This window comes from Eurosta solidaginis, chromosome 1 (assembly GCF_040869045.1).
Source record: "Eurosta solidaginis isolate ZX-2024a chromosome 1, ASM4086904v1, whole genome shotgun sequence".
Taxonomy (NCBI): domain Eukaryota; kingdom Metazoa; phylum Arthropoda; class Insecta; order Diptera; family Tephritidae; genus Eurosta; species Eurosta solidaginis.
Window position 1 is genome coordinate 272,157,329 of NC_090319.1, and position 26,443 is coordinate 272,183,771.

At 37.8% G+C, this 26,443-nt stretch overlaps 1 protein-coding gene across 7 annotated transcripts in view; it reads right to left on the bottom strand.

Moving 5' to 3' along the window:
- The window catches only part of cpx (complexin), an 818,351-nt gene that overhangs the window by 764,473 nt on the left and 27,435 nt on the right, over positions 1-26,443 (bottom strand). For 3 of the 7 annotated variants that reach the window (XM_067760774.1, XM_067760771.1, XM_067760770.1), the window contains exon 1: positions 9,706-10,268. The exons of 2 other annotated variants lie outside the window; for them this stretch is intronic. The gene's annotated coding sequence lies outside the window, so the exon portion shown is untranslated. Of the gene's footprint in view, positions 1-9,705; positions 10,271-26,443 lie in introns of those variants that run through there. 2 more of the 7 variants (XM_067760776.1, XM_067760775.1) reach the window with 1 other exon arrangement.

Sequence of the window (26,443 nt, forward strand, 5' to 3'; positions counted from 1 at the left end):
GAAAAGCATACAAAAATTAGTACCATATTCACCAAACTAGAAAGAGAAACGGTAAAGATGGGTTTGATGGTGAATGAGGACAAAACATGTTTAAGGTTTCGCGGCGTATAGGGAACTGACAATTTGTGGAAACGAGCTTCATGATTATTGCGCGGCCTTGTTCGCTGGTTAGGCGTACTTTAATCGTTTAGTGATCCTATAAAATTGTTTAGTATATTTTCCGTGTAGTGACGTTCTAAATTTCCGTTCTTTTAGGAGAAGTATTTCAAATTCCAAGCAGTATTCGGCCCTCTATCACCAAAGTTCTCAACTCGGTTTGTATACCTTTCATTAAGTGTATATATAAGGTAAATTAAATTTGCCCTGATTTACGAAAGCTGTAAGTCTTTCAAAGATATAAGATATACCCACCAATAAATATTATGATATGATCAAAATGACGAGCTAAATTGTTTTTATCCATGTCCGTATGTCTGCACGTTTTTAGATATCTTGACGAAATTTGTTGAGTAACTATGTTTGGGTGTCCAATAAATCATTTGTCGGAACCGAGCTGATCGGATCCCTTTAGCAGGAATCTCCCATACAAGCAAATTTTTCAGATAAGTGAATTTTTGTCATCTCTTCCCCGTTTCAACAGCTATAAACTGGCAATTTCATAGGATGCTTACATATCAGGCATGCATTATTTTCTGAAAAAATGGTCAATATCCTGCCTCCTGGGAAGTTTCAAGTTTATAGCTGTTGAAATGAGGAAGAAGTTACAAAAGTCCCCTTATCCGAAACACAGTTGTATTGGAGTTTCTTGCTATAGTGGTCCGGTGACGTCGGTTCCCACAAATACTTAATCCTACACCAAAATATGGCCACTTGGAAAATTTTATCAAGATTTCTCTAAAATTGAGGGAAAAGTGTGCAAAGTTAAAACGTCACTACACTCAAAGCTTAAAGTAAACAAATTTATTTTATAAGATCACGAAACGATTATATCACGTTTAATCTGCGAATGAAGCCGTACAATATACGTGATTGCCAGTTCCGGATGTGTCGCGAAACCCTAAATACGTGTGTGCGAGTCATTTTTTTCGGCAAGTGTTTACTAAAGTTCCAGCTAAATAAATTTGCTAGATTGTAAAAAACTGTTAAATATTATAATAGAATTAGTATAAAAAAAGATTATTAAATGCAATTTAATATTAGAATATCAAAAATTATCGAGTACTTATTTATGCAAATTGAATGTGAATAGCCGCGTGTACTCGCTGGAAAAAAACGCACGCCAAGTCCTAAAAATATATATGTACATAAGTGTGCGAGTATGTGTGTATGTACATATGTAGGAGGTTTGCCTTGTTTCATAAGCAATATTATTATTAACAGAAGCCCTGCAAAAAATGCGACTTGCCTATAATGAATCCGAGATGAGTCGCAAAGGAGAATGCGACTATAGCCAGGTCTGACCTCTTTATATGGGTTGGAGTGGCCCCTTTTGTTTGAGCATGTCCTATGGACAGACCAATTGTACCTGTTTATGCCTGAACGCGTAGTGTCGCACTGGTCCTCTTTATACCGCTACGGGTACTGTGGGATCCTTTTTGTAAGGTTCGACACTTCCTCTTTTTACCTCTTTGGGTACTGTTCGACACGACCTCTTTTGACCCCTACGGGTACTGTCGGACCTATCTTTTCTGTACTGTTCAACACTTCCTTTTTGTATCCCTACGGGAAGTGTCCGACTGGCTCTTTTTGTATCTATACGAGTAGTGTCGGACTCTCTTCGTGTCCCTACAGCCAGAGTCACACAAGTCTATTTTGTTCGCCTATCGGGACTGTCGGACAAGTTCTCTTTCTACCCGTACGGGATTTCTTACCGATTTATAATTTTTGAAACTCACAGCATAATACAATATTCTTAATTTTTTTTCGTATTGGTGTTGTAGAATAATAAAAACAAAACAAATGTCTATTACGATAATGAAACATATGGTCCTATTATTTTAGGTTTGGTATAGAGCCCCGCATTTGTATCAAATAATGCTATTCAATCACATTTACTCTTTTTATTTTATTCATTTCGTTTCTTTTTGTTTTTTTTTTTTTTTTGAATACGTTACATAAATTTCAAACTGACTGATGCCAAATATACCCCAAAGGGACTATAGGGATCAATTATACCTCATTGTGGACAAAAGAGATCAATCGTTGACCTCTCTATTTATGGATATATCGCACGATTTATTGCAGGGATATATGTACATACTTGTGCGAGTATGTGAGTATGTACATATGTAGGTGCATTGGACTGTTTCATAAGCAATATTATTGTTAAAACAAAGAGTGACACATACAGGTATACATCTTGCAAATTATTAATTTTACGTCAACTAGAGCTCCACCAGAGGTCGAAGTTAAACCACAACAGAGGTAACTGTACCAGAAACAAACAAAAAACAACCGATACCGACAAGTAATTGTTATACTCAGCTGAGAAGAGCTCACAGAGTATATTAATTTTGTTCGCATAACGGTACCCCGTAATGTCATAAAGTAATCGAGATAGATGTAGACTTCTATATATCAAAATGATCTGGGCGAAAAAGAAATTCATTTAGCCATGTCCGTTCGTCCGTCCGTCCGGCCGCCCGTAAACACGATAACTTGAGTAAATTTGGAGGTATCTTCATAAAATTTGGTATGTAAGTTCCTGGGCACTCATCTCAGATCGCTATTTAAAATGAACGAAATCGGACTATAACCACGCCAGCTTTTTCGATATTAAAAATTTCGAAAAACTGAAAAAGTGCGATAATTCATTACCAAAGACGGATAAAGCGATGAAACTTGGTAGGAGGGTTGGGCTTATTATGACGCAGAATAGAAAATTAGTAAAATTTTGGACAACGGGCGTGGCACCGCCCACTTTAAAAGAAAGAAATTTAAAAGTTTTGCAAGCTGTAATTTGGCAGTCGTTGAAGACATCAGGATGAAATTTGGCAGGAACGTTACACATATTACTATATGTGTGCCAAATAAAAATTAGCAAAATCGGATATCGAACACAACCACAAATTTAAAAGTCAAATTTTAACAAAAAATTTAATATCTTTACAGTATATAAGTAAATTATGCCAAAATTCAACTCCAGTAATGATATGGTGCAACAAAATACACAAATAAAAGAAATTGTCAAAATGGGCGTGGCTCCGCCCTTTTTCATTTACTTTGTCTAGAGTACTTTTAATGCCATAAGTCGAACAAAAATTTACCAATCCTTGTGAAATTTGCTAAGGGCATAGCGTCTATCCCGATAATTGTTTTCTGTTAAAATTGGCGAAATCGGTTGAAGCCACGTCCCGTTTTTATACACATTCGACCGTCTGTCCTTCCTCTTGGCCGTTAACACGATAACTTGAACAAAAATCGATATATCTCTACTAAACTTAGTTCACGTACTTATCTGAACTCACTTTATCTTGGTATTAAAAATTGGCGAAATCCTACTATGACCACGCCCACGCTTTCGATATCGGCAATTTCGTAAAATGCCATAATTCTATACCAAATACGAAAAAAGGGATGAAATATGGTGATTGGATTGGTTTCTTGACGCAAAATATAACTTTGGAAAAAACTTTGTAAAATGGGTGTGACACCATCCATATTAAGTAGAAGAAAATGAAAAAGTTCTGCAGGGCGAAATCAAAAGCCCTTGGAATCATGGCAGGAATACTGTTCGTGATATTACATATATAAATAAATTAGCGGTACCCAACAGATGATGTTCTGGGTCTCCCTGGTCCACATTTTTGTCGATATCTCGAAAACGCCTTCACATATACAACTAAGGGCCACTCCATTTTAAACCCCTCATTAATACTTTTAATTTGATACCCATATCGTACAAACATATTCTAAAGTCACCCTTGGTCCACCCTTATTGCGATATCTCGAAAAGGCGTCCACCTATAGAACTAAGGCGTTTTAAATAATCATTAACACTTTTCATTTGATACCGATGTCATACAAACATATTCCAGGGTTACCCTAGGTTCATTTTCCTACATGGTGATTTTCCCTTATTTTGTCTCCAAATTCTTTCAGCTGAGTATGTAATGTTCGGTTACACCCGAACTTAGCTTTCCTTACTTGTTTATTTTCAGTTTTGTGTAAATTTTCTCAAATTTTCATAAAAATACATACCATTTTAAAAAGCAATAATTTCCCTCATATACGATTTTAAAGTTTTCCGGAGATTTACTTGTGATATATTAGCCGTATTATTTTTACGTGTATATACATCTACGTTTGCGACTAAAAACGCTCATCGACAAGTACAGATAGTATTAGGAAAAATAGTGGAGACACAAACCTTTACGGTCATGTGTAAAACGCATACTAAAATTTAAAGCGGAGACACACACTTTTAGTACTTATTTTATGCGCAGTAATTTCATAAGTGTAGATAAAGCTATCTACTTAATAGTCAATATAAAGTTTAAGTGCATATGTATATATATGCAAAAATATAGTATATAATTCATATGTGCAGGTAGTTCACTTTCACGTATTTGACATAAACTGTGTTAGTTGTCAGAAATAGAGGCACAATAATGTTTTGGGAGTTTTTAGTTTTTTATTGGATAGTTTTGTTAAATTTTTTGTATTAGTAGAATAATGTTAACAACATATCTGTAAAAATGCCGACTGATTAAATTCAACTAAATACCACATCAAAAAGGAAAGCAGTATCGAATAACGAAAATGGACACAACGCCGAAACAGGTTTGTCTCGAAACCAAATTTAACAAGGGATGACGAAAAATCGTTCCAATATACATCATTTATCCACCCTGTCGGAAAACCAACAAAACAAAATAAGAAAGCAATATGCTTATCCTCCTTAAAGCAGAGAAGTCTTTCTTAAACTCTGATCTCTTTAATAGTAAAATCCATTTTCAAGAAGTGTATCAAAATATACCAATTGAATGGAGAGTCTTTGTTTGAAAGACTGGAGCAATATAAATTTTCCAGAAACCTTTCTTTTATATCAGAGCCATGGCTTATGTATTAGAATCACACTGAACTATTCTCAATAGTTATTTTATAAATCTAGCTGTTGATGTGCTTTTCCACCTGCTTTGTCTACATCATATACTCCGACCCTTTTAATCCAGGGTGGGCATAGTGCTGTTCTGATACTTCAACCGGCTTGGTGCGTCTTCCGACATAGCCACACATAGGATTCAGGTGTTGCCTTTAGAAAAACCTCCTTTAACTATTCCAAGATGGTAATATTTCTTTTCAACGTAACTTCATTGTATATGCTGAATTGAGAAGTGGTAGCGGCTTGGCATGGGAATACCTGCGATCTATTAGCGCCACCATGAAGAACGGGTCAGCGTGAATCGCAGCATTTGCTCTTTGAAAATCGGAGCCTCTCTATTTCCTTCCTTTATTTTATCAATCACTTCGTGCCAGCAGCTCCCCTGCTGCGGAAAGGCCAACGCTATTTTACATGGTAGCCCAGTGAGTGAAGTTCAAAGTTCGCAATGCAAATGTGCAAGCCTCTCAGCTACATACTATGGCGCTGTGGAGTTTGCCTAAGCCCTTACACCAATGCGGTTTAAGATCTTATAGTGGAAAAGAAACTATGACGTATGCTCCGGCAGGGACAGCTCTTGAATGATCTTGGATTTGGTTTCAATACCGGAGCAACTTGTTGAGCGTCAAAAAATAGACCAAAAACACCAAAAAAAAAAAAAAATATAAGTATAACTGCAAACAAAAATATTGTTTTGGGACGTTTATTTTTTAAGCATATGGTAGGGTTGTTTAAAAAGGAAGTGACAAACCACAGTCTATGTATAATCGAGGACAGTGGCGGAGAAGAAAAGAAGTAAAGCTACCTTTTTATATTTGTATCCATGATCGCTGCGAACAAGAGCAATATGTGTAGCACACTTTCAGGCAGACTTTCTTATATTGGTTTTGGTCTTCGATTGATCTCTTTTGCTCACATTGGGGTATAGTTTATGCCCTCTAGTCCCTTTTGGGTATATTTGGCATCAGTTGGTTTGAAATTTATGTAGCCAATTAAAAAAAAAAAAAAAACAATAAAAATCAAACAGCAACAATACGAAAAAAATAATAATATGGTATTAGAGTTTAAAAAATTATAAAATCCGTAAGAATTTCCATACGAATAGAAAGAGGACTTGTCCGACAGTACTCATAGGCAAACAAAATAGACTTGTGTGACTCTGACTATAGGGACACGAAGAGAATATGTCCGATACTACTCGTATTAGCCTGTCGGACACTTCCCATAGGAGTGCAAAGAGGAAGTGTCGAACAGTATAGAAAAGATCTGTCCGACTGTACCCACAGGGGTAAAAATAATTTGTATCGAACAGCACCCAAAGGGGTACAAAGAGGAAGTGTCGAACATTCCAAAAAGGTCAGTACCCATAGGAGTATAAAAAGGACCAGTCCGACACTACCCGTTCAGGCATAAACAGGTACAATTGGTCTCTCCATAGGACATGCTCAAACAAAAGGGACCACTCCAATCCATATAAAGAGATCAGTACTGGCTATTGCCGCATACTCCTTTGCGACTCATTCTGGATTCATTTTAGACTAGGCGTATTTTTAAAGGGTAGTTTCTTTAATCTAAAATGTTTTGTTTTATTAGTTAAATATAATTTTATGTCGATCATGCATGGTTTACTAAGCCTGCTTTCATGCAGTTGTTAAGTGACTAACGTGCTTAAATGTAGACTTCAAATTTGCGAAAAAATTTTGAATGGAAAAAAACAAACAATATCCAAAATGGAAAAGATTAAAACTTAATTTTCAACGAAAATAGTTAGATGTTGTTTTGTAAATCAAATTGTTATTGGTCTCGTCTAGGATAATTTGTTATTTCAATGCATGTTAGCCTTACAGCTACTGGCAACCGAAGTTATAGATAAGTTATAGCCATTGCATACTTAATATAAATGATAATACATAATGAAATCAAAAGTTTGTTTAATGAAATAACTAGCCTTTTCTTTTCACACAGGGCCACTCGTTTCTTTAAAATAGATTGCAACTGTTCCCACCTCAACTTTAAAACCAATGAAAAAAAAAAAATGCGCAAAAAGTTGCACCCAATTAAATGTGTTCCCATTTTTAAAAACCCGTTATAGCTTTTGCTGCAAATGCTGTAAAAATTAAATTCTGAATTTTTTTCAAAATCAAATTTTCTAAAATTATTGAAAAAAAAATTTATTTTTGATTGTCCCTTGTTACATTGACAATAAAACCCATAACACCAAGCAAAACCGACTAGATTTCTAACTCCATTAGTCATTCAATAAAGCAATGAAGAGGTAATTAAGAATTTGCATTTTGTATGCAAAACTGACTTCAATTAGAGCTTTAAATCTTTACTAAATATTTCATCAACTCTCTGTGTGAAATTGGTATTAGACTTGCGATAATTTTTCTATACAATAATTTTTCACAAATTTGAAATCTACAATGAGGTGTGTTTTGCAAACTATACTGCGAATACAAATCAGAGTTAATGAATCGAAGGCCTTTGGAAGATATCGGCTAATTTTTGGGTTGGATTTTTTTTTTTTTTATTTTGTAGTTCTTTGTTATTTATGAAAAACTAATTAGAGGGGGAAGGTTTTGATAATATCAAAACTTATAACACTTAATCTACTTTAAATATATTTTGCTACAACTGCGATGATTTATCAATTTATTTTCCAAATGTGTACTGCTTTTAGATTTTACTTTTTTTAATATCACTTCCAATGCAGTTATCTATGTTTTGTCACCTCTCAATAACTCTTTTCAGTAAAAGAAAAACTATTGATATGGGATGAAGAATACTGATAACTGTGATCTTCCAACGATTGAACCGGATCAAAATCTCCTTACGACACTAGCTTACTTGGCAGGATTTAACTATTCCTTCTTCCATTACTTATATTGGAGAAAAATCTAGAAAATTGCACACAGCAATGGTTACTAGGACAACGTTGTGAAGTTCACTGTTCACGCAATCACATGCATTCTTACTGATGTTATGATAGATAACGCCATTTACACAACCATTTTAATGCCCCGATACATGCTTTGTACTTAATTTGTCTCTAAGTATGGCTTTTTGTAGATATTCTTTTTTATAGAATTTGGTACATAAATCCTAGATGTTTTTAATCCCATATTGTGTGGAATACTTTAAGGCTCGTTTGAACAGAACTTCATCAGTGACATTGGTGAAGAAGCGAGCTTCGTGCAAATGTGTAAATTTCGTAATTTTTCTTTTATATCAATTATAAAAAAAAAAATGGTGTAATGCAACATGATCAATCAGAATACACATTCTTCTTTCTTACTAAATTTATTAAAATTTTCTTAGTCATAGAATATATACAAAACATTTTTCTGTGACTTTCAAGCGGAAGACGTTCGTGCCCGGGTAAAAACAAACTGAGTGCTCTCGAGGAGTCCACAAAAGCTCAAATACTAAGCAAATATGGTTGGCCATATTTGGTACACAAAATTTCAGATATAGTTTAAAATGTGTTATGCAGCACGTCAGCTCAAAAAAAAAGAAATAGATTCATGTCCTGCGGGGGGTTCTATTTATAAAAGATAAGTAAATATTTTTATGCAAAAATTCATAAATGTACTCGACTTTGTAAAAACTAAGATTCAAATTTCAATTTAAAGTTTGAGAAATCTTAGAACACCAGTTTATTGATAGCATACATTCAGGCGCCTTTGTGGTTAACTAGATTTTCTAACAAACAGTGGGCGAAATTTTCAAAAGTACACTTTCAAGTCTAAATAGCTGCCGCTAAGCCAATGTAGGCATAGAATAATGAAATTCAATTGTCACAAAATATTTATTGCACATAAGTATAGAGAGATAGGTAGACGGCGGGTTTATTTGCAAAATTATGCGCCTAAAAGCATGCACTTTTTGAAGATTTTCTTTTAACTCAAAGCTAGAACATCTGAATAACTTAAGCATTTTTTCTATGCAAATTCTTTGAAAATTAAGCTATTTAGATTTCGTGACTAACTGACGCATTTTAGTTAAGGCTGTAATCTAAGTGCAAAACTCCAACTGACATGTTTCGGAATATGTAAGCCATTGGCTATACTTACAAATATTATGGTGCATAACTTAAGGCGCACGATGCTGCATACAAATCCATAGTATAGTAAGTACAAAATATTCAAATTTGAATAAAAGGTCTTAAATTTAGAATAAAAGTGTAAAATCTTATCGCACTGCCATATTGATAGCACACATGACAGCAAGGTTAACTAGATTTTCTTACAGCTACGCAAATGTAGGCATAGAATAATGAAATTCATTTGTACAAAATAATAATTACTAATTTATAGCGATACGTAAACTGTAGATTTAATACAAAATTCTGCGCCTAAAATCGTGCTCTTTTTGTAAGTTTGTTCAGTGGCGGTTTTAATACTTTACAGAAGGGATTCAACCGCGTTCAATAGCGTAGTCTCAAACGAGAGCCAGCTTTAAGCTCCCCACTGGCAAAAGTTATGAAAAATTTTGGTGCATAATATTAGACGCAAGATTTTGTATATAAATTCGTGGTCTAGCGTTATTTTATACGTATCAAAGATATAAATTCAGTTTTCAGTTGAAAGTTTCAAACTAACCGGAAAAAATAGACGAAAATATATGGAAAAAAATCTTAGATTTTTTTTTTTCACTGCGTTTTCTCTACGTCTGGTAGCTCACTGCACCTCCAGCTGTACGATGCACGAACCGAATGAAAAAAAGTTAATTTTCAATGCGTTAACGATTTCAACGCTTTAGTATTTGCTTACAGCAACCACTTAACTTCAATAGGCTAAAGGAAATCACCATATTTAGAAATGGAATTGTTAAAAACAAGACGGCGTTAGATGCGTTTTACTGCTGCTATCCTGCCTTCGCTTTAATACCAATAAACTCAATTTATTTTATTTTATTGTTTCGGATGCAACCACTATGCCTTCTTAGCTTGATTTTTTTTATTTTTACTTTTTACTTTTATTTCTGTAAAATTCAATTTGCGATTACTTTACGCTTTCACAATTAGTTTCTTGTTTTATTGGCTTGAATTTGTAGCTCTCGCATTTGTAGCTGCGTCTTATGACGATTTCTCAATACGATATACGACGATTTACGTTATGCGCTATGCGCCATGCGATACACTTTTCTGTCTTACAAACACTGTGCTTCTGAGTCCATATACTGGATATACATATGCGGCTCTGTGTGTGCTGCACTCTTCTTCTATACAAAACTGTAAAATGTTACCCATCATGCATGTGATTGAACGAGCGCTAACGAATTGGTTTGTTCGTATGTTTATCGTAGTATAGTGGTCGTCGTTATGTCGGCGTCCGATAAGCGTCTCTATGTCGGGGTAGTCAGCGCTGTTATGTAGCTCCTGATAGGATGTGGCATTAACGCAGGCGAAGGCAACAACACCGCTAACAACGATGATAACAACAATTGCGTGCACTGTGCTAGGTCAACATCCAAACCACCGCATACCATCCCACCAATCCATATTTATTTATCAGCAACGAAAAGTACCGCCGTTGCGTCGCCATAGCTTTCGTGCTGCTATTCTTTTTTCTCGTTCGTGCGCGTTTCAGTATTCGTCGCAAATAAAATGCAAGAAAAAAAGACAATTCAAAACAAAAACTATCTGAAAGCAAGTTTTAATTTATGGGCATACTTTTAGGCTACAGGGCTACAGAGCGTTGGCGTCAGCATCGGCGCGAGCACATTTGTGAGTGTAGGTTACATTTGCACGTGTGTCGTCATACCATCGCATGGCAACACCGTTCGCCATACAAATCTCATACCGTTAGAGAATTCGTTTCAATAACGCAAACAACAACAAATCATTTTGAAAAATTCTAAAACATATGACTCAGTTGCGAGCGAAGAAAACAAAATAAAAGTTCCATAACAAAAACAATACAATCTGTTTTGAGCAGCTGTGCTTACGTATACACTCAGCTGGTTTCTCCCATTCTCATATTCTTTTGTGTGCTTATGCTGCTCTCGTAAATGTGTGAGTGAATAGGCATACTAATAACCTTAGTGTAATTGCAAAGTAGTAAAAGCAAGACACTCAATGCGCTGGTCTATTTATGAAGTTTCGATAACTCAGCAAGCACTTGATATTGTTTGTATGGGAAGGTAGTTCTCTTTCCTACACTCATTATTTTTTAGTAGGCATTGAGTGTTGCTCATAGTTTATCAGGCGTTTATTTGTACTCAATACTCAATTGACTCGAGTACAATTTATAGAGAAAGTATTCAATCTGTTATTCGGCTCAAAACTCAGAAGTACTTTCTGAGTAAGTTTTTATATGTAGCACTGAATTTTAAACCTACTTATGCTTGGAACGTGAATTAATATTTCTTAAATTTTTACCGAACATTAAATGCGGTTTTAATAAGTCTGACTCCAAGTCATGCATAAGCCGTTTCTGGTTTATATGCTAAAACATGCGCCTAAAAGTGTGCATAAGTACCAGAGAAAGTTTTGCGAAACGTAGCTGGCTGTCAAATAATATGCGAAATATAGGAGATATTAATAATCAAAGGGATTAAATGAATGGATTCATGTCTCTAGATCACTATAGCATATAGCAAGGAATTAGATACCAGCTATCATAAAAAACACGCAGGTTAATATAAAATAACTTATTGCAAACTCAAAACAACGGACGTACACATTTCGAAAGACGGAAGACTTGAGCCCTGACTCCTATTTATGCATCAAATAGCGACCTGGTAAGTCTTGTCCAGAGAGTGTCTAGATATTGGAAAGAACGCCTCATTGCCCTTTGAAATAGAAGCATCCATCACGTACCCACGGAAGATCGTAAAATGGAACCCAAAATCTTCGAAGGCGGATGGATGGATGGATGCTACCTACTTAAATTTTTTCAGGCAAGAATCCCTGCAACAGATATTAGCGGTAGAGAATGTCTGCGGAGAGGCTTATACAATGTCAGAGAGCAGATCATTTTTTTTTTATTTTAAACTTCCTTACAGCTAGTAAAGGTTAAAAGATGCTGACAGAAAATATTTTTCAATCACAAGGACGTTGTACGAAACTAAACACCACATGTAACAGGTAGTAACAAGTAACAATCTTACAACAAAACACTGATTGGCTGCAGCTTAATAGTGTGGTCTTCACGTGGATGCGGCACGGTATTGCCTGGTGCCGCTTACGTGCTCCACATATATGTCACGGGACCAGCGGATTGTATCGCTTATCATAAGCTTCCTCATCAGGCTCGCATAATAACGCGAGATGTTGAGGAAGATTTATGACCCGTTCTTTTACAGGGCCCCATCCGTCCAGGGCTCCCACTAAAAACGCATCCACGCTGACCTCGTAGCTAACTGATGTCAGCTGGTCAGCCAGAGGTTGGTATTTCTCCAGTTTCTGCTGCCTAGCTTCCTTGAAAGAATCTTCTCTATTCTCGATCAGGGTGATGCGCCGGCTGACTTCGTCACGTATGACGATGTCCGGTCTTAGGGTGCCGGCAGTACCATGGGAGCCCCTTAATATTCTGTTTACTGTCACGTTCCCGGTACATCGCCGAGCCACCGCTGTCGTGCCGCGGAGTAGGGATTGTAGTTGTTAAGCACATGGGGCAGGGTCTCCATGTCCCTTCCGTATTTGCGACAGCGCTTATCCGCGTCTTTAAGCCATCTCTTTGCGGCATTCAATGGCCGGACACTAAGACGCGCCCCGTGAATAAAACGCCAGTCGCAGAAGCTGGTGAATTTTCCCGATCAAAAAAGTGATTTGATGTTGGTGTCTTGCTCGTTACTTTGAATATCTTTCCTTGGTCGGGTTTGCTTATCAGCGTGGCTTCGTAGTGTTGCATCACACACGGTTGCAGCGTCGAAATGATGCGCTGGGCAACCCCTGGTTCGAAAACTGTGAAACCTGGGTCAGTTGGTGTGCCACACTGGATCCTAAACTCGAACTCCGGTGAGGACCATGTCCAACTTAGCTTCACTTTGTTGCTATTTCTGGCTTTGGAGTCCTATATTATCTGTAAACCAAAAACAAGGCATTGTTATGATGGGTTTCTGGGTATCACAAACACGAAGAAAATGTACGGGTAGCCTACCTAGCCAAGCAGGGTGCTAAAGCAGCTTTCTATGATTCAGATCCCTTCTGTGGACTCACAAAGGTACATACTAGGGATACTTAAGTAACTGTGCAGCAAACCAGCTCAGACAACAGTGGATTGAATACCCAGGGACGATTGAAATAAGTGCACTTTGCGCAATCTCCAATAAATGAGTTTCTATAAACTGCGCCATCTATCGCGTCATCGCACTTCTTAGTAACGTTTAACATGGCGTTCCAATAACACGTCTTCCTCTGCAATATCACCTGTGCATACAATTATACCGCAGTAAAACGGTCAGCAGAGTACACCGCATGTGGAGAAGTAGTTAATTTCTTAACTTAATTATGACGAAGTACGCTAAGCGAGCAGCTACCATAGATTAACTCTGAAGAATCCGCCGAAGTGTGCCATGGCAAATCATCAACCTCCCGTTCCTTCATCTCCGCTACTGTTACGCGCTTCGCTGCCTTACTACCGCTTTTGATTGCCGTTGCTATTGTCGGCTGTCCTACTGACGCCCAGCTATTGCCGTCAACATACCGCTGGTTGCTACTACTGTTTTGATCTCAAGAGGCACCATAGACCATTAAAGTCAAATTTAAAACGACACAAAAAATATTTTTTAGAAGTTTTCAAGCAATGAGAGTAGAAATACTTGAATGATACCTTGTATCATTTTCTTGCTACATAGTACAACATCAAAAGAAATGAAAAAGACTAAAACCTAAAAAATCTGTATTATATCAAGGTTGTCTTCATTATTCTGCAAATGACATCTACTTGAAAGCAGCAATGAAGCACACTTGGCAACCCTTGAAACTTTTTGCATACAATTTTAAGGTTTATGCTGATGCATACTACCATAAATGTATTAACCAAAAGTTACTTTCCCAAATATAAAAAAAACACTTATTACAATGTTCGTATCATCTTTATAATGCAGTTACTTACACAATTCAATTGCATAGGTTTAGGCAATGAAAACAGCGCAGCCGCAAAGAGAGACCAAAATTAGGGCGCATTTGAAACAGAGAAAAGCATAATAAAAGTAATAATGATTACTAGTATCGCCTGTGGTCGAAATTCGACCAATTTGTATTTTTTTCAATTTTCGATTCACTCAAGTTGCATTTAAATAATAATAAACTAAGTTGAAATGAAAGAATATATAATAAAATAAAATAAAAAATAAAATAAATTGGCATAAAAGACAATATAAAAAATTTAGTGTTATATTTTTGTAGCAAATTTATTTTTTTTTTGTTCAGTATAAGACGTACTTTATCTAAAATAAGGATTAAATCTGCAAATGCAAAAACATTTTCGGGCTAATATGCCACTAATTGTTATAAAAAATAAATTTAGTGAGTTTGAACAAAAGTTGACTCATTATTTGTGATTTCATATTTTTTTGAAAGCAACTAAAATAAAATCCGCCAAGGATGGGGTGCGGAAGAAGAGCGCTTTTGATGGAAATCCATCAAATCAATCTTCAGCACTCTAAGGCGGCTTCCGCAAATTTGTTGCTCTGCCTTGAATAAGGCGGAGTGGATATAGTCCTTGTACATGAGCCGTGGCTGAGTAATAACGGCAGTAAGATTTCTGGATTAAGGACTGGAAATTTCAACACCTTGGTGCATGGGGAGGCAAGTAGGCCTAGATCCTGTGTGCTTGTTAAAAAAGAGATTAAAGCTTTTATTCTCTCTAATTTCAGCAATGCTGACGTAACCACGGTCTGCCTCGAGGGAGGAAGTAATGAAATGTGGGTGGTCTCAGCGCACATGCCCCACGGGGACGTAGCGGGACCACCACCTGCGATACTGGGCGAAATCACCGCTGAAGCAAGGCGGAGAGGTGTTGGCGTGATCATCGGTGCCGATGCTAATGCCCATCATAGCATTTGGGGAAGCTCGGATACCAACACTAGAGGTGAGTCTTTATTTACTTTTATTGTAGATGAGGGACTTTGTATATGTAATAGGGGGAATGACCCGACGTTTATTACTGTGGTAAGGGAGGAGGTCCTGGACCTCACCCTGGTTAGTAGAGAACAGGAAGGTCGGATATCTGGCTGGAGGGTTCTCAACGAGCACTCCTTCTCTGATCACCGATATATTCAGTTCTCGGTGAACGAAGAACGTCCCGGTAAAATATCTTTTAGGAACCCTAAAAGTACTAACTGGGACTTGTATTGTAGGAAGCTGGGAGAGTTACTGCCTCCGATGTCTACCGTTAGTTCGGACCTGTCCGAATCTGAGATAGACGTTCTGGTGGAAAACTTCACCTCGGCAAGCAAAAGCGACTTTCAGCTGTCCTGCCCATTGAAAACTTACAGGGGCAAGTCGCCCTGGTGGTCGGATTCTCTTGACGACCTAAGAGCGTCCAGTCGGCGGCTCTTCAACAGAGCCAGGAGGAGTAAATTACCCTCGGACTGGGAGCTCTATAAGGTGAGTTTGAGGATTTGTAAATATGAAATAAGGATAGCCAAGCGAGATGCATGGCGAAGCTTCTGCGAAAACGTAGAAGGCTGCAATGAATCCGCGAGGCTTAGAAAAATACTCTCTAGGAATCCCGATCCTCTGGGGTATCTGAGAGATGATGGTGGGGACTGGTCTATGAGTAGCGAGGAGTCCCTAAGGCTTTTACTGGACAATCATTTTCCCGATGTCCCAGTTGCACAGGGATCTTCGCCTGCATGGGCTATAGGGTCCTTCAAGCCCTATAAGTCTCCGGGCCCGGATGGAATAATTCCTGCGCAACTTCAAAAGTCTTTGGGGATTTCCTGCCGCTGGTTGGCCATCATCATTGATACTAACTACCTCAGGCTTAACTATATCCCGAAGTCTTGGCACACGGTTAGGGTTATTTTCATTCCGAAGGCCGTCAGAAGCTCTCATGTATCACCTAAGGATTTTAGGTCAATCAGTTGTTATGGAATCGCATTTTCGGTGGAAGCAGTAAGGAAGGCGGTCGGAATGATGTGGTGGTGCACAGTGGCTAGTCATTGTCGGCTGGGGCGGGTCGTTGCCAACCTTACTGTTCCTGCGCCATAAACAGAAAAAAGTTCCTATCATGCCTTAAAAAAACTCAGCTGTCAAATTTAAAATAAACTGACAGAAGCGCAGAGGCCGACTCAAAACGCTTATCAATACAAATTAACACGACATCCGGTCGAACCGGATGCCACGGACAGACCGTTGACATATTCAAAAATTTAAAATTCAAAATTCACAAAAAAATCTAACGCAACAAAATTTACCGAACCGGACATGACCGGTTACTAACTCTAAAGTCAAAACTCAAAAAAAAAACTGCTGAAAAATAAAATTGCAAAAAAAGCTGAAAATTAAAATGAAAAAAGAAAAGGGCCGAATATATATAGGGGCGCCGCGGGTGGTGTTGCGACGCCCGGTGCATTATCCCAACCTCAAAATCCATGGCCACCGTCGCACCTAAAATTCCGGAGGTCCCTTACCTGGTTTACCCTATGCCTTCTAAATAATGGGCGACGTCAGCATTCCCATTATAAATTACACAATTTATTCACAATTCATATTAACGTATGTATGCAACAAAAAAAATGCGATAGTGCAGGTTTCTTAACCAGGGCTACAGCATTGTTGAACTACGAATAGCTAATTACACTATGAAAATGTAGGTAAGTGTGTGTAGTGCATAAGTGAGAGAAAAAAAAAATGATCCAACAGATCACACTTTATTGGGCCGAAATCGAAACGAAATCTAATACGAATACTTAAGTCTGACTAAGCTTGTTCTGTTGGGGGTTCTTTTCTTTTCTCTTACTTTTGCTCGTAATATTTTAAATTATACAATTATTTATGTCTCCCCTTTTTTTTTTTGATAATCGTTATAAACGCTATGTGTGAGAAAAATATGTAATTAAATGTACTTATGTATTGTAAATATACTACCTACAAAGTAAGAATTTGGTTGAATTTTTTTCTTTTTCATTCACATTCACAAAACATATTTTAAGACTATAAAGTTTGGATACAAATTTCGATATTTGGGGCTCTCTTACAAAATTATTATGTGGTCGTAGTAGAACTTACTTTTGAGTGTAACTAAATATCAATTTGGTATAATGCGCATAGTACGATGAGAATAATGTGTAATATGTGCTAAGAAAATTTGTTATAAAAGCAATAAAGATCAAATTGTGATAGTACTACGTATTATATGCACGTATATTATTTTCTTCTGGTTGTTCGAACGATATTGCTAGCAATATTGATTCATATGTATACATGTATATATATATATATATTGTATTTGTATGATATAAGAAAAAAAGTTTAAATTTTTTAGCCAATTCGTGCATAATCGACCAATGGCTGCGGTCGCAAATTTTTTTTTTTCTAACAATTTATGGTTGAGCTCCAAAAATGGATCGCTAAAACGTTTCACGTGATGAAGACGGCTTATTATGAATAAAATTTATAGAGCTGACTTCAATCATTTTAAAGCAAGAAAAAATATAATTAAAACAAAAAAAAAAAGGAAATGTATGCTCCTTGTTGTATAGCTAACAATTTCGAGTATTCAATAATACAATTTGACGAAAAAAAATCGACCCTTGTTAAATGGTTTAACCGGGCTGTATAAAACTCTCTAGGTACTGCTTAGAAGTTTCTTTAACTACCCTGCAAAAATGCTCTCGTCATTCCACGTCATTTTACTAGCTATTGTACAGTCATAGGTTATATTCCTAGTCACATTTGCATGGGCGTGGGTAAGTTTCGTGACCAGAAGTTTTTGTAGGGTAATTATATCTAAAGTTATACCTTGCTGGTACTTACATGGCCTTTGCCGGCGTGGTTACTGGTGATGTTGTTGTTGCTGGTGAAGTTGTCGCTGTTGTTGGTTATGGCGCGCGGTCTTGGGCGCGCTGTGTTGGTACTGTTGGTGGTTGCTGCGCTCTGGTCCGAGGTGATCAAGTGAACCTGGAGGCAATAAAACTTCGTGTTGACCTTTGCGATCTGGATGACTTGGTGCTAACTTTGGCGTTCGTTGTATTACGGTGCAGTGTACTGCTGGCCCTGGAGGTGGAGGTGGTGTTGGACGCTTATCCAAAGGTGGTGGTGTACGTCGTAAACGTAGAAAAAGGAATTTATCTTCGGATACCAAGGGTTTCTCATCAACAATTTGTTTAGTGCCGTCTGAATCCGAATCGGAATCACTAGAATTTTCCTCACTAAGTGTGACTGTGAAACGCCGACCTACTACTTCAACTGGATATTCTTTACGTTGAGCTTGTGTCCACACAACACAACCGTTCCAAGGTTTATTACCACCCAAAATAGACGAGTAAAAACGAGGTTTGTCGGAATGAACTGGTCGGTACTTTGCGCTATCGAATCTTTCCTAGTTTCTGGGCATTTTCCCGTTTGTTATTTTGGTAGTTGGGTGAAGGAATTGGCCTGCAAATCCTCGTTGCGGTCTTGTGGTTCTTCACAATACTCTCTTGAATATGTGCACAGCACGGCGAGGGTGTTTTGCGATGAGTTGAATATAGTCGGGGATGTGCAGTTGATGTAAGCAATAGTGTTAATAAAGCAGGAGCTGTGCTTGACGACTTTGCCTCTTTAGTTTATAAAATTTTCCGATTAACTGCGCAAAAGAAAAGCCAACTCTTGCTTTTTCCCGGCTGGAAAAACGTGCTATCTTTTTGCTTTTCTTTTTCTAAATTTTTCCACGTCTTCGTTTTACTTGCGGCCGGAAACTCATTGCAATTTTTGCTAGTGATCTCAGATCTGTATTTTTCTTGTTTTCGATACTTTTGTATCGCAACTTTCGCCCCATCACCAGTCACTAGGTGTGTTCGCACGAAAACGCTCCCAAGTGGACCGTACCCGTAGACCATAACAGCAGACCGTAACAAGGTCTCTCGTCGTTTCTTCTTAAGACGTTTGAGCGGTTGATTGACGTGTACCTACGGGAAAGGATACCTCGGGGGTTACTGCCGGCTTCACAGCATGCGTACTGCAAGGGCAGATCGACGGAAACGGCTCTCCATTCGATTGTAAAGCAAATAGAGGGGTCCCTAGAACACAAAGAGTATGCTCTGGGTGCCTTTCTAGACATCGAGGGTGCTTTTAACAATGTCTTACCGGGTGCAATCGAAAGAGCTCTGGTGGGTTTAAGAGTCGAGGCGGCTCTGGTTGAATTTATTAGCAAACTTCTATGCGGCAGAATTGTCGTAGCGGAGTGGGGAGGAGCCATAACTAAGAGGAAGGTGTGCAGGGGCACGCCTCAGGGGGGTGTCCTATCTCCTCTCCTCTGGGTTGTGGTAGTCAACGAGCTTCTTGTGGAGCTGGAAGCCAATGGTTGTCGGGTGGTTGCCTATGCAGATGACCTCGATATCCTAGTCACAGGCAAATTTCTGGGCACCCTGCGCGATGTTCTTCAGGGCTACCTAGATACTGTGGCTGGGTGGGCTGAATCATGTGGATTGGCGGTCAACCGGGGAAAAACGGAATTGGTCATTTTCACAAGGAGATATAAGATGCCCGATTTCAGAACTCCCTCGATTGGAGGGGTACCGTTGGTACTTTCTGATAGAGTTAAATATTTGGGGATTTTTTTGACAAGAAACTGTCCTGGAGACCCAATGTGGAAGATCGGGCCGGGAAGGCCGCCATTGCCTAGTACTGCTGAAGAGGGGCTATGATAAAGAGATGGGGACTCTCGCCAGGAATAGTACACTGGCTTTATTAGATGGTGGTCAACCCGATTCTGCTATATGGGGTGCTGGTCTGGTGGAAAGCACTGGACACGGGGGCACCTCCAAAATGTTAGTATTAGTGCAACGGACGGCGCTGATCGGTATCAGTGGCGCTCTCAGAACAACACCTACTGCCTTTGCACTGAACGTCATGCTGAACATATACCCAGTAGATATTGCGGGAAAGGCGGCCGCGGCAAGGTCGTTGGTCAGGCTTCGTGCTATGAGATATGGGATATGGGCTTTCTTACCGCGGGCACTCTAGCCTTCTTACCAGTTTCGACTTTATACCGGACAGAACGGACTATTGTCTGCCGATAACTCCTCCCTATACAACATTCACCCCAGTCCTTCCACCGAGAGAGGAGTGGGGTAGAGGAATTATCTGGGGCATGGGACCGGTTAACTTGTTCACGGATGGATTGTAGCTGGATGGAAAGGTTGGTGGGGGGGTCTTTTGTGAAGAGCTAAATGTAAGCCGCAAGTTTAAGTTGGCTGATCACTGCAGTGTATTCCAAGCGGAAGTTGCTGCGATTAAGGATGCGGTGGATGGAATGCTACCCAGTGCTACTACGGTTAGGGAATTTAACATCTACTCTGATAGCCAAGCGTCTATCAAGGCCTTGAGCTCAACTACAGTGCGATGGAAGGTGTTCTGGGAGTGCCTAACCTCGCTTGCGATTGCATCGAATTATTTTACAATTAAGATTATCTGGGTCCCGGGTCATAGTGATATCCCGGGTAACTGTCAAGCGGATCTCTTAGCCCGCATCGGTACAATTGAACCGGATGAAGTTGGCTGTAGGGATTTCGGGATCCCGCCTGTGGATTGCTCCTCCATAGCTGGGCTTCGATTCAACTCGTTGGGCGGACACTACGTCTTGCAGGGTAGCAAGATCTTTCTGGCCGAAAGTGGATGGCAGGAGGTCTGCTGAAATAATTGGGTTCACTAAGGCTCACCTATCAATGGTCATTGGGGTTTTGACAGGGAACTGTCCCATGGGTATCCATGCGGTACGCCTCAATATACTGGAAAATCCATCCTGCTGCAGCTGTATGGAGGATGATGAGGTGGAATCACCAAATCACTTTATGCTTGATTGCCCAGCTTTTGCCAGAACTAGGTGAAAGTACTTCGGTCGCCACTCACTTAGATCTCCCGAGGATTTATCCAAAGTTGAGATCGGTATCATTCGGAGCTTTATCGTTGCTACCCAACGATTCTCTAAGTAGCTAGATTTAAGTCACCTTAATTTTTGGTCTATGTGGTATCACAACGGACCATCGTGTTGTCCAAGTGAGCTATCCTTATCAGGGCAGCTACCACCTAACCTAACCTAACTAAAATAAAAAAACAAAGAATCTGTTAAATAAATACCTACGCATTTACGTGTAAGTAAAATTTGTCAAAAAAAATGGGCCGGTTAAGTTACTACTTCTCTTTAAATTTTTTTTGTGCGCTAACAATTATTTTATAACAATTTTTTAAGGATTTGGTACAGACCAATATAGGTAAGTGGCAACAATGGGAAACAGTATTTTATTTGAACTGAAAATGAGTGAGGCAGTAGTTCTCTCACCGTTTGGCGAGTGCGAATATGTATATATGTATATGAAACATTTGAGTAGCGCGATAATGCAGCTTTTGGAATTTCGAATTCAGTGGGGTTTGTGAACATAATGGGTCCCACAGATGGCAATTTCGATATTTTCACAGATTTTCGAATTTACAAAAAACTTTTTCTATTGATTATAAACAAATAGAGTAATATTTGTTAACAAAAATAGGTCTGTGCACTGCGGCCGATCCATACGAATCGATTCATATAACTTTTATGTGATTTTATTTACGCTAACTATGCGAAACAGCATGTCAATTGATTGTATGGAAATTTTGTTAGCGTATTAATATTGTAACGAATTTACTGAAATTCCGCTTATCCCAACTCTTCTGCTAACGTTCGAATCACTAAATTCTTGAATAAATAACTCCACTATTCAATAGTGCAAAATGGCCTTTATTAAAGTACTTCTCAATAACACTACTATTGCTCGCCAGATAGCGTCTTAAATCAAACTGATTCCTGCCTCTACTGTTGCTGCCTTTTATACTGTCTGGTTTCCTCGTTGCATATTTCTAGGCTGTTCTATTTCCAGAACTTACTAGTTAGTATCAGCTATAAATTTACTCAGCTGTAACTACAGATGCATGATTTTATAGCTTCTCTCATACCCCATGCGCGTGTATAGTGAGCAACACTTGCACAACCATTGCATACTTTCGGGAGTATATCAGATATATGCATGTGGTTGTGCGTTGCTTCTCCGCTGCGTGTACGTACATATGTGCAGACATAATGATTGAATTATTGATGTGAACACGAGTCACTGCTTAGCATCGGCTTAGATATGATAGTATCCCTTATTGTTGCTAATATTCGTCACATTATATAGATAAAAGGTTTAGGCCGAACTTAGCTACCAATTAATGGCTTGCTGTTTTTTATTATTTTCTGCCAGGATTTGTCAAAACACTACAGGGGAACGACCCCTTAAGAAAATTCCTTTCTAAGGTATCATGCAATACTTCCCATGATTTGAACTTAACACGTTCGATACGGTAGGTGAGCTCACTACCTCCATAACACGGACAACACCGTGCTTTAATACTTTGTAATGACATAACGTGGCAGCGTTGCCCAAGGAGATACCTTAACTATAAAATTAATGTGTTTTAATTTTTGACGAATTTTAGATTTATTAACTTTTGAGATTTTTCAAACTCTCAAACTATATACCCAGTTGTACACAATTTTTATTGGAAAGCGATTGTACGTAATGGCGTGAAGGAATAGAGACAGATAAAGGCTTGTCTACATCAAAATTATAAACATCGAAATCGGACGATAACCAGGCATACTTATTCAATGTCGAAGTTTTTGAAATATGGAAAAATGCGATTATTCATTACCAAAGTTCTAACAAAAAATTCAGCAACCTTTCTTTGGACGTTGTGACAGCGCATTGCCCTCAAGTGTTCCATTGAAACCAAACTTATACTGCTTATGCCCAGTCCTTTTAAGGCACTGATTTGTTTACCGCCGGGATCTAAAACTGCTCAACTACAGAGGAAAACTTATCAGCTGAGCAAAATAAAAATAAAATTTTATTATTATTTCTCCTCAGAAGTGATATGATGGAACATAGTACGAAAATTAATTTAAAAATGGGCGTCGCTCCAGCCTATTTTCAATTAATCTGTCTAGAACATTATAAACACCATAAATCGTACAAAGATCGAACAAAAATCGAAAAATCCTAATGTGAAGCGAGAGCAATGTGACCATAACTGTTTCTTGTATAGCTGGTCGAAATCGATTTAGCAGCCACATCCACTTTTAATACTGTGCTTCCGTCCGTTCTTTAATACGTTAATTTGAGAAAAATTTTATATATATATGTTCACCTATATGCACTAAAAATATATTGGTTTTGAAAATGGTACAATTCAAATTATAACCACGCCCGCATATCAATATCGAAAGTTTAAAAAATTTACGCAATGCATTGAGTACTGAAAAAGCGGTGAAACCTGGAAAGTGGATTAATTTCATGTTGCAAAATAGCAATTTAGTAAAGTTTTGGAAAATAGGCGTGGCACCACCACATTTAGTAGAAGAAATTTTTAGAGTTTTGAAAGAAGTAAATCAAAGGCATGTATATAAACTTAGCAGAATTATGGTTCTTGCTAGGTGGAAGACCACGCCCACTTTAAAAAAAAAGTTGTGTAAAGATTTAGGTTAGGTTGAACTGGTTTGGTTGGTCGGTAATGAACTCTCATGGAGATTAAAATTTGTTTGACGACCACACCAACTAGGTACAGATATAAATAACTTCGCCTCTTTGAATAAAAGAATTTTTCTAGTATTTAGCTTTATTACATACTGCCTTTGAATCTGGCATGCCTCTCGCGGCTTGTAGTCGATTTGTCAGTAAGAAGTTATCGATTTATTATCGAAAAGTTATCATATGTCATCAAAAATTATTGATCTGCTATCGAAAAGTTATCGGTCCGTTATCGATTTTTTCATCGGCGTGTTATGAAATTGTTATTGGCATACTATCGGTATGTTATCGAAAAACTATCGATTTTTTTACCGAAGTGTTTCCAGCTTTGTAATCGATTTGTTAATGACGTCTCATAGGTTGTCTATAAAAAAGATACTACAACTTTAATATATAGTCGCTTACACATTCCTAAACCCTCGACAACGAACCGATTTAAAACTATAACTTTCGGTATTGGTTGTAACCGGTAAGAAGCCGACGAAGATCTTCTCAGAAATTTTTAATTATTCGTATCCGGTAAAGTTTCATCTGTTGTGGTTTTACTTCATCCCTGAGCGATGTTTACTTAATTCAAAAATATTAGTCTTCAAGACGTACTCCCATACTTTTACACATACATACATATAAAAACTTCATGAGTACTTATGGTGTTTTTTCTCTTCGGCTGTACTTAAAGCATTTAAGCAGATGACCAGAAAATTTTGCATAGCTTTCTAACAATCGCAACCAAAGAAAATTATTCCTTTTAAAGCCTAATAGTAGGTTCAAACACATACCAAATTGTCAATTTACACTATTTGTGCAATTTATTACGCAATTTGTCATATAATAAATTGTAATAATAAATTGCCAATTTAAAAAAAATTGCGTAATAAATTGTTTCAAACTGTTAATGCAACATTGTAAAGTGTGTTTATTGAGTATATTTAAACGTCAGTTACGCATGGTTGAACTATATGGTTGGATCAACTCATCAGCTGATTTTATGTCTTTCATTTCACTGGAGTAGGGATTGTCAAAAGAAGATGGCAAACTCAAAATGAAACCAAAACATTGAACACATTTTCTTACAACACACAAAAATTTCAAAGTTTTTTGTTTTCATTCCATTTCATTCGCCTAATACCAACACACACATTTTGACAGTCTGAACAAAGGTATGTTCTTGCTGTAGAGATGAGCCAACCAGCTATCAAATTACTATTGTGTAAGCTAAATCGAGTTGTATGAACAGCACTCAATTCAAATCGAAATTTCCTCAATTTATTTTTCTGTTTGAACATAGTATAAATCCTCACGGGGTTTCCATTCGTATGAAAGCAACTCCGTTGAGAATAGGTCGAAAATATCTATTTGCACTTTTTCGCATGTCTTTCTTCCACTTTGTTTACGTAACAGTACATGCCTACGTGATACATTTGGAAATAAGCCCAAAAAATTGCCATTTATACCAATGTTGTCTTATATAAGTGAGTTCACGTACATACATACATACATACATACATACATATACGCATAGGAATGCGTATGCAGATATGTAAGCCAATATCAACAACAAAGGTCACATCCGATGAAATCATTGCTATAAAAGGTCATAGAGTGTAAATATGTAAATGACGACAATCAAAATAAGCAAATCTCATAAGTGCAAATAGAATCACCCCAGAAAGGGTAATAACAAATAAACCGAATTAAATACAAATTAAAGAAGATCAAATTGAAAAGATTTCAATATATGAAAGAGGCTTAACTTTTTTTTTTTTTTGCATAAAACAGGCATTGTTAGGCTTGCGTCAAAATGGAAAAATGGGGCTGTGGCACTGTGAGTGATAGAAGCATTGGTTTTGGAAACTTCACAAATTTACATACGAATATTTAAAGAAAGAGGTATGGACGAGTTAACAAAGAGGTATGGACGAGTTAACAAATGGCACTGATGACAAGTCGATTAATTTTACCGGTTTGCTTATCGAAAAGCATCCGATAAGCTTATCAAAAAATAATCGATTTATTATCGGTGTGTTATAAATTTGTTTTCGATACAAATGCTTTATCGAAAAAGTTGTGGATTTGTTATCAACAAGTTTTGCATATGTTATCCAAAAGTTATCGATTTGTCATAGAAAAGTTATCGATTTATTATGGAAATATTTTCGACTATATGTCGAAAAGTTCTCGATTTTTTATCACAAAATGTATGAATTTGTTATAGCAGTCTCACAAGTTCGTTATCGGTGTGTTATCGATATCGATTTATTATCGAAAAGCTATTAAAAACTTTTTATCGAAATGTTGCTAAAAGTTATCGGTTGGTTATTGGAGTTTTACCAATTTGGTAACGACTCTTCAACCAAAAGTTATCGAACTTTTTATCGATAAGAAAGGGGACAACACTGCTGGAACCACAAATGATTTGAAGAAATTCCGCGGTCGACGCATTTTCGGAGCGAGCGCAATACACCCATTTCTATGCAACTACCTTTCGCATAGGACATACCGGCAAAAGTAAGACATTCCTTACTAAATATCCTTCTATATATAACTCGGCAGAACTACTCTTTTGTACCAGTGTAAGCTCTGACACCTTCCTAGAGTAAGAGATCGATGGGAGTTCAACCGCAAGGAGCATTGCAG